Source organism: Protopterus annectens, chromosome 7.part0, assembly GCF_019279795.1.
Source record: "Protopterus annectens isolate FY-2018-M chromosome 7.part0, PAN1.0, whole genome shotgun sequence".
Classification (NCBI taxonomy): Eukaryota; Metazoa; Chordata; order Ceratodontiformes; family Protopteridae; genus Protopterus; species Protopterus annectens.
In genome coordinates this window covers 172,405,967-172,419,235 of record NC_056739.1, presented here as the reverse complement: position 1 = coordinate 172,419,235, position 13,269 = coordinate 172,405,967, and the positions used below count along the sequence as shown (strand labels likewise).

The 13,269-nt window shown below is 34.4% G+C and overlaps 1 pseudogene; it reads left to right on the top strand.

The window, feature by feature from the left end:
* The first annotated feature begins 12,895 nt into the window (after positions 1 to 12,895).
* On the top strand, positions 12,896 to 13,042 carry LOC122807303 (annotated as a pseudogene).
* The last annotated feature ends 227 nt before the right edge of the window (positions 13,043 to 13,269 follow it).

The window sequence follows — 13,269 nt, the reverse complement described above, 5'->3', positions numbered from 1 at the left end:
TCTTCAACTAACAAAACACAGTGAACTTTCTGTTAAACATTCACATCTGTAAATGTGTTTCACAGGGAAAGAAGAAGTTGGCCAACATCCCTTTTCCCCACTGTAGTGCGATCTCAAAATTAGCATATATAAGTGGGGGGGTGTGAGTTTGAAATACTGCAGTATATATTATGTTGGGAATATTGGGAAACTTTCTCCTTTCCCTGTGAACACATTCATGGATGTGATCAGTTTGCTGAATTGCGATTTCAACAAACTAATATAGACCCATATATATATATATATATATATATATATATATATATATATATATATATATATAAATATATATAGTTTCACTCTAAACAGAAAAAAGCAATTACTAGAAAATTGAAATCAAATACCTTTCTTTCCACTCCACTAACTACCTTGATTATAGCAAGCTCAGATGCTCATAAGCCTAGTACTTATTATACAGCAGGAACTTCTTATTGCAACATTTGTTAATGTCTGTTATGTACTTCAAAGATAAAGATTCTAGTTGTCTACTGATGTACTATGTTCTTCATCTGTAAATATGTTGTAAGTAATTGCTATGTTAAATTGTTAATCGCTATGTAATCCAGTGTAACTACTGTCTGTTTATTTTAACTGTGGAGCTTTTTTCCCCGGGCCTCCTGCTGAAAATGGACCTACATCCAGTCGGACACTCCCGGTCAACAAATGTAAATAAATAAATAAATAAATAAAACAAGCTGAATTTGATGTACTGAATATTGTAAAAGAGATAAAAGAACTTTAGAGGGATCTTTAGAAAAAGGAAGGAGCAAATTACATATAAATAAATGGAATTTGTGGGAGCAAGAAATGCAGAATAAAGTTCAGTAGGAGGAGAGAGTTTTAAGGGAAGGCAGGAGCTGGGTAATTTTTGTAATGTTGGACTGAAATGTAGATGTTATAAAGAAAAAGAACATATGTAATGCATAATGTACGTAAGTGAAAAATAATTAATATATGTCTGCCTATGTCGTCAGTGATGGTTTAATAAAAGTGTTTAAAAAACCTTTTAGTAGCATACTTAAGGAGAACAGTTGTATGGCTGAGAGCTCTATACTGCTAAACATCTCCTGCTCCATTTCATTATATAACTTGAATGAGAAGAGAAAGAGGTCATTCAACCCCTTACCACAACAAATGGGACCTGAAATAAAAGCTTACAGCTTTTCTTGGGGCCTACTTCCGTGTTATTTGGCTGGGTGGACCTGTTGACTGCTTCTTTTAAGAGCAGATGCAGTTTCTTGCTATTTCACAGCTGGTGTAGTGATTGAATATTGCCAGAAGATATGAACAGGCTCTTGAGAGTATACTTAACCAGAACAGTTAAGCAACCTTGTGCCCTAAACATCTGTTTGCTGAATTCTACTACTTAAATAATCAAAAAAAGACACCACCCAGGCTCTTACAACAACTGCTGTCTTCCTAACTGCACTATAGTCAGTATCATGAAGCCTGCAATATATTACACAATTCTCTACAGCTATAGGTCTACAGGTAGACACTAAATGAGGCCTTAAAAACAAACCATTGTGGTGGAATGACCATATAGATAAGAGGAATAAATTACTTGATGTTTATAAGTGATCCTATTCTACCCTTCATAACAGCTCACTTAAAAAAACTAGTAAAGAGCTCAACCAAAAACAAGCAGTTCAAAGCATGTGCAACTGTAATAAAACCTGCTGAACAATGCAAACAGTGGATACTGTCAATCAGTTACAAGAAAAGGAAGAATGACGGGAAGAAAACAATTAAATTTAATGTATCCCGTTTTCTGATAAAGTGCTCATATCTGCAAGATGAAAACATGTAAACTTGGATACAATAAATTTCATTTTTTCTTCAGTTCAGTCTTTTTTACCTAAGAGACAATATCCCAGTGTGTGCTTTGTTTAGTAGTAAAGACCTTGAGAGTACCATGATGAAGCTGAAAGAAGAATATGAACTTACAGTAGCCACTGAAACCAAAAATAACTAAAATTCCATCTTTATCTATGTCAGGAAGTTAAGAATTAGCACCCAGTAATATTCAGAGTTTGTTAACAACAATTCTAGCCACACTGTCCCGAAGGAAACAGCTATTGTCCTAGATGACAGCCTCATTGCAAATTTTACTTCACCAACAGTTATTTTTTTTCCACAGATGCCACAATCATAGCCACTCCCATAATAATTATGGAACACATCATCTTATCGCTTTCAGAAGCTAAGGACACCACATCCATGGGTCTACATAATATACCATGTTGCCTGATTCTCAGAACTATATATGGCCTTCTGAACCATGCTTAACTTTTTAAATCTTGTAATACCTTTACACAAGGATGGTCCAGCCCTGGACCCTGGTAGCTAAAGAGCCATTAGCCTCATTAGCCTTGTAAGTAAAAAGTAATGTCTTTTGGCTTTTCCCAGTTAGGGGTTACCACAGCAGAACGCCAGTCCGCTTATGATTGGCAGTAGATTTTTTTCAGTGCCAAGGTGCCAGCACGACACCCAACCTTCAACAAAGGCATACCCATTCACGCACCTACCTGCATGTCCTTAAGTGTCATTCACCTGCGGGGAGGACATGTAGACTCCCTTATAAGTAAGGCAACCTAATATATTATCTCATACCTCATTAATCTGGACTTTGAAAACCTAATAGCCCTGGAGCCATATTCAGCTTTTTCAAAAGTAGGTATTGTGTTTAATTCTCTGAAGGGGGTCGCAGAAGTATTGGACAGTGCCAATGCAATAATGATTATGCAGTACACATAGCTTATCTACACCTAGTCAATGCCTTTAATACTATTCCCCATGCAGGTCTTAGTGACTGACTTAAATATGAATAGAAAACCACAGGTTCTGCTATGGATAGCTAACTGTCTGTGCAACATAATCCATGCAGTTTGAGTATCAGGTGCTACTTCTGTAACAAATGTTGTCACTAATGATGCACCACAGACCTCATTGTTAGCATCGCTCCTGTTTAGAATCCAGATGTTATACCTATATGGCCATTATTCCTGGCCAATGGTTATCTAAAATTTATGAATGACAGTAACTTGAGTATTATTTGTCCTTCAACTGACACACAATTGCTCTAACATGAATTAGACAATATTAATAAATGTTTCAAAGACAATGGTTCCAAAGTAAATACAAAAGAAATGTACTATAGTGCAGGCGGGTAAAAAAAAAAAAAACATTCTTTAGTCTACCATATGGGCATCATACCAGTTCAGATATGAGACACTGTCAGAGATCTAAGCATTCTAGTTGATAATTCCTTATCATTTTGATTATCAAAATGATCTGTAGTACTTCAGAAATCCTTTTATCTATCCAAACTAATATCTAAAGACATCTCCTTTAGATTCAAATATGTCTTAATTCCACCTTATTCATCATTTTATCAGGCATATTGTTAAATATATTGGCTCTTTGGCATGCACTTGTCAAAATATAACATTCAACTTGAAAGATGAGAGAGATTAAGAGCTAAACAGATCAATGGACTCAAGGCAATCTGTTATCAACAGCCATCTCCCTCTAATCAGTCTGTTACAGACTTCATGGTGAACTGACTCTAGCTTTTCTAGCCATGAAAGACTTGGACACCCATTACCTGTTATTTATTTGCAGAACAAACATTTTCTCAAATACATGGTTAAAGGACTTAAATCTTCATCAACAGATTAATAAGACACTGTTGAGAGATTCATATTCCGGGTTCAGGCACCTAGGCAGTGAGACATCTCCCTGTGGTACATTTGAATGGGGACACATGGCTGAAGTGATATTCAGCTGCAGAGAAATATGGCTGTTTCCAAATTCCCTGTGGGCAAAGAGAAGCACACACTGCCATGCTCACAGCTTTAATAACCAAATGCATGGTGGCAGAAGAAGTAATGAGTGATGTGCTCAGTGTACAGTACATGCTTATGTAACTACAACATGTAGAAGTGTGCTGCAGGCTACTGTACTCACATTTATGCTCCAATATGAGTTTTAAGTAATGTTCCCTAGACACTGTGAAGAGGGTAGTGGTCCACACACACCGATTATAAAAGCAGTGCCCATTGTGCACTGCATTTTTACTGTCACTGACATGCAATCTGGCCAGCCTCCTGCTGATGCCTGCCATATTGCTTGCTGTCTCATGTTCCCTTGGGGACCATGGACATTGTTTTCCCCCTGTGCATTTGGTTATTGAAGTTGCGGGCACGACAACACATTCTTCTCTTTGCCCACAGGGAATTTGGAAACAGCCATATTTCTCTGCAGTTGACTGTCACTTCAGCCATGTGTCCCCATTCAAATGTACCACAGGGAAATGTCTTGCTGCCTAGGTGTCTGAACCCTCATATTCCAAAGTTCCATTCTGCCTCTGGAAAACTTTCACTAAATGCCAAGTGTTGTCACATTTGATGTACACATCAATAATTCGAAAGATAACCACACATTCCTCCCCCTGTATCTTGTGTTATCCTCCTGAAACTTGGGCTGGGAATCTTTTGTAATGGTCTGCTAACTGATTTCCTATCATTTACTTATGAAATTTTGAACCTGTGTCTGTGACGGCTTTCAGCTAACTGCAAATAAATACTGCAAACACTGAGACGTATGCTCTATCTGAAGTAGAAGACTTAATGACCACGCTGGACAGTAGAACTGTGTTTTCTGAATCAGATCCCACAGCTTCTTAATAACAATAATTATCACTCTATAATATTGTGAAGTATTTGACAATTAATACACACAGAAGTTTGACTGTGCATAATTAACTACAATTTACATAAACATTGATCCAGCTATTTTTCAAAGAATAATGAAACGTATTCAAGGATTTGAATGCAATTGTGTATTTTAATTATTTGTCCATTACTGGAAAAATGAAAGCGAGTATCTCACTAGGTTACAAAAAGCTATAAAAAGTGCTGCAAAGATTACTAGATTATGGACTAAGAGTTAAAAAATCAAGACTTGAATTTAATGAATCAGACCAGAAGTGAGGTTATATTAAATGTCTCATTTTCATCTGTCTCTTTGAAATGAAGTTTGAATGTTTTTTCTCTCGTAACTGTAAGTACAAGTCCATCTGACAGAAACTGATAGTGTATTAAGACATCCTTGGACAATTCTGATATTTGAACAATATGTAAGTAAAGCAGTCCATAAGTAGACAAAATATCTGTGATAGTGCAAGCCCCAGATTTTGGATTATATGCAGAGAAGATATTGTTTTATTTCCTGGAATAAGTTACTACATCACGATTTTATTCTCTGGTAACAAAAAATGAACGTGAACACTCCTTTGTTATTATGGACTAGAATAACCAGACATCTCTGATTTGTCTGATAAATATCTGCAAATGAATCTTAAATCAGTTTGAACTTTTGACACTGTAAAAGGCAATGTATTCTTGTTTTAGTTAGAGAGATTGTACTGCTTTGCCTCATGTAAAAGCAATGGAAACATCTTATGTACACTAAACTGGCATTGCTTATGAAACTTCAGAATGTTGTTCACATTTGTGTTTCAGTAAAGTCTTAAAATCCAATTTGTGACGTGCTGGACAGCAATGAAATATATTTTCTGCAGAAAAGGTGGCATCACATATCTGTGAAGAATTACGGGCACGCCTTGGTGTGGTTAAATGTTTATTCCTAACCAAATGAAAATATTACGTCTGCAGTTTAGATTTCTAAAAGAAAGTCCACCTTGGCAGTGGAAAGCAAATTGCTTTCAGAAAATATAAATAAATGTTAATTTGTGACAAGGTGTTGGTTGATTATAATCATCATTTACCAGTGTGATAACTTCAGGTTCATAGGTTCAGGTTATGGCGAAGTTGCAGGGATTCAGCATGTCATGGTTTCATAAGGTAAAGAACAATTACTTATACATCAAGATCTCCCTCTCCTGCTGAGAGAATGCATTCTCAAAAAAAAAAAAAAAAACACAAGTTTTCATTTTGGAGCAAAAAAACAAAACAAAAAAATCCATCAGTTACTCTGAGGCAGAAATTTCAAACTAATTTCCAGTCGTAATCCAGAAGGAATGTTGTTTGATAAGCACAAACTAAAATGATTGCCAGAAAATTCCAGAGAGGGATAATGAAATTATCAGCCAATGGCTATTATATAGAACACAGGGTTACTAAGAATCATACAAATAATGAGGAGTTCTGTAGAATTTTTTCCCCCTGGAATTGCAGACAAAGCTATAGAAGGATTGTATTACCAGAAGCTTTAGACAATTTCAGATGAATTACCAAAGAAATGTCTGTTGGACATAAACACAACTTTTATTAATTAGTTAAAAATCTCTGGAGCCTTAGTCTTACAGCATTCAACATGACAAATGGAATAAAACCAGAAGAACACTTTATATAAACTGTGCAATTAATCACTTAAATGAAACATAGTCTCAATTTAAAGTGATAGTGCCCTTTGCTACAAAATGCTGATTAATCTCTGAAGCCAAACCCCCTAAAGGTGATAACTTTTGTATTTAATATCATATACTTTTATTTATAGAATAACCATTGTTTTAAGTCTATACTTACATGGGGTAGCTATTGTAACAGCACCATAAATTTTAATACTTCTCTTGCATGTCTGGTTTCTACAAAGCTTCTTGCAAGCAGGCTTTTCATTCATTTAGACATCACCCAGATGTTTCCAGTATTATTCTTCTAACTGCACATTTACTTTCACCTATCTAAAACTTTAAGCAATCACAAAAGGTGACATAAATTAACCAACAGGGGCACAAGTAAGTTGCTGATGTACCATATATTTGTCACCCTTTAAAGTACAAATTTCACGCTGTTCATATAATTACCTGTTCACAACATCCCTATTTGGAATGTTCCATTTCTTTTCCTTACACTAAAATTACTGTGAACTATGTTAGCTGTCATAATTAAGCCTCTCTTTTAAGCAAATGTTGGATTTCTTGGCACAGTGTTTTTCAATAGTTCAAGAATATGCCAGTGCTTTTTATAGCACTATTTTATGAGCACAAACATTGTGCATGAATACGCACACTTGTGAGTTAAATGCATTACTATCATTATCACCAGTTCTTACAACAGTGTTCCCCTCCAAACATATTTTCAGAACTGAATGAATGGCTGGTTACAATAACTGTATTGTGCACTTTCTTAATTATATACATCATTCCTTCCTCAAAATGTTTGAATTTTTAACACAAATATTTAAGTCTTAATACTTGGCCAGAAAGAAGTAAATCCACAACTTTTTTCAGATGATCACTTTGGACATGCAAAAATTAAGAAAAGCGGTTTCTTTTCTCCTGATTCATATGAACATCATTTTATTTTCATCAACAGACAACATCATAGTGAAACATACAAGTCCTGATCAATAGGCATAATAAATTCAGAAAGTTTTTCTTTTTTTCTGTTTTTTTTTGCTTGTACAACAAACATTAGATAATCAATAAAGCAGTAATAAGCTAATGCTAAAATCTACAATATTCTGTTTAATGCTCTGTGAATAAATATATTATCTTTCAGATTTACTCATGACCACATTATAACATGAGAGTAGAAATCCTGTACGCAATGCAGTGTCTTGTTTCTGTAAATATGGCTAATCTTTAAACCTAAAATAATTGTGTTAGTACAAATTCCAACAATTCCACAATATATGAACTTTGTGGACTATCAGCTAGGTATGTACATACCCCTTCTAGCCCATCACAATGTTGTGTGCTGTCATAAAAAGTTTTTCACATAATATCTTAATCATAAATAATTCTCTTGCAAATTCAATATTCTTAATTTATTAATAAACTCTTAACTATTCAAAATGCCTTATTTTAAAAGAGAGATAAACACTTCAGTGTTTACCCAAAAAGTGCAGAGATGCTGTCAGTTCCGGTCACTAAAGAGTAGCCTGGTGGGTGATGTCCATCTTTATGTAATTTTTGACAGGGTGTTAAATAACAGGTGTTTTTGGACACAGAGCCTTTAACTGTTTTAAGCTGTTGTTTCTTAAGAAATCTCAGTCTCTCAAACGTTTCTAATAATTCTACATACCATTCTTAAAATCTAATTAGTGTCTACTTCTAGATTTTTTATTATTATTTAATATAGCAATAACCCACTGCTGAGTGTGGGTTATGCTGGACTTACCCACGGTTGTCATGCTTTGGCCACACAAAGTGTTCCTAGCTTTTATACTATGTATACTTTCAACCAAGCCTCCAGGTTTAAACAGGCACATAACATTTGCTCCTGTTTTGAAAATGAAAGCAGATAAATTGTAATTAGCTAATGAAATTTTATTTAATAGATTTTATAATGTACCTACCAATGTTAGGGCTGTTTAGGAATTTTTAACAAAAAGATGAAAATCAGGAAAAGGGTGAAAATGTATATATTTTTTACTATTTAGGAATATAGAAATGTATTTTATTTTATTGTGTAATTCATTGTGTGATGTATAGAAAATCAAACTGATGTGATGTTAAATAAAAAAGGAAGTGATGTAATTTTTTGGTAATTAGAGAAGTAGTTGAAAGTATATATAAAGCTAGGAACATAATGCATGACATTATTCTGATGACATCTATGGAAAAGATGAAAGTGCTAAATAATAAAATCTCTTGACCTATTTAAGCATGGTCAGCCTGGATTGATTTGGGGATGCCAACATTGAGGTGCTTTGAGTGCTATTAAGTAGTAATAGTTATTTAATATACTCTAGGCATAACAAGTCAGGCTTAATTTATTCTTTAATTTACAGAATACAGTGCACATTAGATAATTATTGTACATTAGAAAGTTAAAAAGACACTGACAAGGTATGCAAAGATATAGATTTGAAAAACAGAAAGCATAGGATACTTAAGACACAAATTTAAAAGGCAGGCATCTATTACAACACATATAAATTAAAAAAGGAAAATAGACAGGATTACTAGTACCAAATCTAGATGAAGATTTACAGAAATAAGTTAATCAAGACACTCATTATAGCTATAAAAAGAGAGTTTACCATTTATAACATGTTAAAGAATTGTCCCATTAAAATTAAATCATAAAGTTAGAGATTCACCCTAAAAAGATATTCAAATAATTGACCATAAATGGTCAAGTGACACCTAGTGGTCCAAAGTAAAACTGCACGTTTATTTACAAGATAAGAACATTTATTTTGTAACTGTTATATCAGTTCTAGTGATAATTATAGTATCCTTCACAAACTATACTAATGGATTTATAAAGTAATACGAGAAGTAAATCCTATTTCAGCAATTTCAGAGACAGTTGCTACATAATGAATTCTACATAAATACAGTTAGTAAAATAGGCCTAAAAATGTAAAGTTAGGCCTGTGTCTTCATTTTATATTTCATATTTTAAAGTAACTACAGGAATAGATACCTGTGTTCAGGTATATCATAAGGAATTGTAAAATAAAGTTTCATTTAAAGATAAAAAATACAGTAATCTCTTTGCATAAGTCTAGAAATACACCATATTAAAGCAGGCCTTCACATTTTGCATGCAGTTTCAATGAATATACTTTCAATCAGTGAAAATGACCTTCCGTCAAGAATATTGTTAATATTAAAATGTTCCTACAGAATATGCAGTACACTGAGTACAAACAGAACTTGTTTAGATGGGATGAGGCTTGGGAACCAAAGTTAAAGAGGCATGTAGATATTTATAGGGTTTTGGTATTATTAGGAGATACTTCAGATGCAGTCATTTAGTTAATTTGGACTGATATGCAGATAGCCATTGCAGTACAGTCCTCAGAAGTTTGGAATACAAACTAAAGAGTGAGTGCAGAAGTCAGGTTAAATATCCAATATTCCAGAATATTAGTTATATTATTCAGGAGGAAAGGAATATGAGTCCAGAAGCTATGGACATAATTGTCAGCACTTGTTATTGGAGATGTAAGATTTGATATTCTGAGTACAGAATTTACAGACAGTACAATGAGTGCAGAAGCTACAGACATTAAGATTTGATTCCAATATTGCTGACATCTACCTCCACTGTACATAATAAAACATTCTTAACCAAATTACAGTGTATGCAGATTTTCATTCTGAAAGGTACAAGAAGATATGGCACATAAAGAAGAGACTGGCATCTGTTCAGGATAGTTCTGGGTAATTAAAATATAAAAACATTCATTCCAGTTTCATTCTTATTTCTTCCATTTATTTCCAGTTCATTCCAGTATTCTACAGTTGTATCAGTTCTTGCACTCTTTTTGTTAGCATTCATTAGAGGTTTGTTGGTGGACATCTGAATGCCACACTAGTCAGAGAAGCATGCAGTTCATCACAGACTCTTAAGTTCAGCATTTATTTTCTGCTTAGCAGTGTCTCTCACTAAGGATCTGTAACAAAGTGATTATGCACAGATGTGCTGCTTCTGTCCAGCAGTCTTGGTATACATGGATGTCCGCTAAGAAGCCATTAGATAGCAAAGTACTATCCTTAAACCTTGAGATGCAATACCCATACATAAACATTCCTTTAATGTTAGAATATTATAGTACAGACCTGATTCTTCAATAGCAGTTGTTACTGGTATATTTTATTTAAGTGATTAATTTCACAAATTATACAAGTGCTCTAGTTTTATCATTTGTCTCTCTAAAAGCTTTAAGGCAGAGTTGCCAGATTTTATTTAATTAGTAAACGTTAATGTTTATGCTAGACTAAAGTTTCTTTGCCAGCGCTACAGAAGGAATCATAGCTCATGTGAATGTTCAGACTTGAAGAGCATTTCCAGAATATAAAACAGTCCTAAACTGGCTTCCAATAGTAAACAAGGTCTACAAATGCTTGATAAAATGGAGATTTCAGCTTTCAGTGGAAAAATGTTCTGCTGTATGGGTCACTTGAGTAATCATAGAAACTAAGGATCCTTGTAATGAAACAGAAACTGACTGCATTGGAAGAACTCTATACAGACTAACCTGTTTTTATGAAAAACACAGATATTCAGTTGTAGACAAAGCTTGATGAAGAAATTGAAACTATACATACACCACTGGACCCATGATGGTTTCTAACTGCTTGTTGGAAAATGTTACTCACTGAATTTGGAAAATTATTTATAAATAACCTGTTCATAATTGTTGCACATTCTTAATCAAAATGATGAGAAATACTTTAATGGCAGAGATCGCATCTTAAGCAACCATTAATTATTTAAAAAGATTTCTGTTTATGGTTTATCTAATCATGTCATTACTGACACCTGACACTGGAATACAATTTTAATCAGACGAATGTTGCTGTTTCTTTATACAGAATGGACAGACTGTTTTCATTATCCACTACCCTTTCTGTAAAAATAAAAAACAAAACAAAAAACTCCACACATCTGCCACAAGCTCACCATAATATAAATGCACTCTTGTTCTCACGCCTCTTTCATTTTTTGAAAGTTATTGAACACTTGAAGTCTTTTGATATCCTTCAGGTATGTAAGTGTTTCTTTTCTGACCCATCTCCATTTAATTTTAAGACCACGTGCTACATTTTATCGCCCCTGTCTGTACATGGCTTCTAGGAGAGATCATTTACCATTTTTGTTGCCCAGTTTTGAACTGTTGCTAGAAGGCCTAGGCTGTTAGACTGGTTAGGTCAGAAAAATTCCACCCAACAGCTGAGTTTACTAAATGCTTTTGAAATTGCTAATCATAATTCTATTACTGTTGCTAGTCAGAGGTTTTCTCCCAGAGTCTGCTCTGTTAATGTGTTTTACCAACTAGGGCTAACCTCATCAACAAAATGTAGAATATGTACTAAGTTTAAGGCTGCGTTGCTTTGGAGAGTTCCTCATTCTCTGAGATGCAGCTACCTCAGAGTTAGCATATATAACCAACAGTGTGGGGTGCCCCTCCTGTAAATACACTGACAGTGAAACAGAGAGTTTCAAAATATGTCATTTTTATTTGCTTTTTTTAATCTTTAATTTTTCAGATTTTTGGGACTCATAATTTCAGATACTGCACTTTTGAGAAGGAGACTTTTTGACATTTGCTTATAATTATCGCATTAGTCTGCTAGATTTTACTTTTATAGTGTTAGATAATTACACTTTGATTACCACTGAGCCCTATTTGTTATTTTCGATAAAATTTCCCCACTAGCTTTAAACCACGTTTAAATTAAATCCACGTTGTGGCTTGTTCATTCCTAATTCTTAATTACTAATATTAAAATTAATATATTCTCATTTAAATGCAATTCCAATCACTTTTTTATGTGCAATATCACCCAATCTCACCTCTGTGTATAGTGTACTATTCTTTTCATGTGTCAATCATCTAGTAGTCAGTGTTGTCCGGTGTATATAAATAGTGACAAGTACGTGCGTCAGCTACCTAGATATTTACTTTTGCACTATAGTTATTGTTTATTCTTTAACACCTATCAAGTCTGACTTTTTGTGTTTGTTTTCTCCTGTTAAAGAACTGAAACTCAAAATTTTGTTTAGGTAGCGTTTATGTTTACTAAATGGCAATAAAGTTTCTTTGAATCCTAGATACACTATTTTGCAAGTTTCTGAAAAGATTTCAAGCTGCCAGATTTTAGACCATTCCTGTGATCTTTAGACATTTCTTTACATCCTTTCTATAACTATATATTCACTGTTTGTATTTGGTTCCAGTGTAAGCACAGCAAAGGCAGTGGGTGCTTGTATACACATGACAGGGTGGGAATGATATGCAAAAGAGCACCCAGCTATCTTACCAAGAAAGTCTACCTTGACAGCTGTCAGTCACCTCTGTGTTGTCCTGCATAAGCAAGCATCAGTATGTTGCCAAAGTAACAATATTCTGCCAATAAGTAAACAAGATGATACTTGCCTGGCAGGTGGAATAAGAAGGTGGTTTCCACAGGTTGAGGCTCTTCCATTGCACTGAGGTTGGGGTGACACCTGTGATTTCCCCAAATGTGCAAAACTCAAATGCATAGTTTATGGTAGTGTACTGTGTTTGCAGAGTCCCCTGTAATGATTTCTCATGTGGCACTTGTGACTAACACAGTGCTCTTTAGATTGTGTAACCTAAATAAGTAAGAGGTTCAATACCCAGCATGGAAGGCTTGTGTGAGACTGTGTGTAGCACTTGGTGGTACATGCACTTCCCTTGAGAATAATTCATTTAGAGTTTTGGATTTCCTACATTTAAGGACTGGATATTTCCATTACTTTTTTATTTTGGAATTGTTAT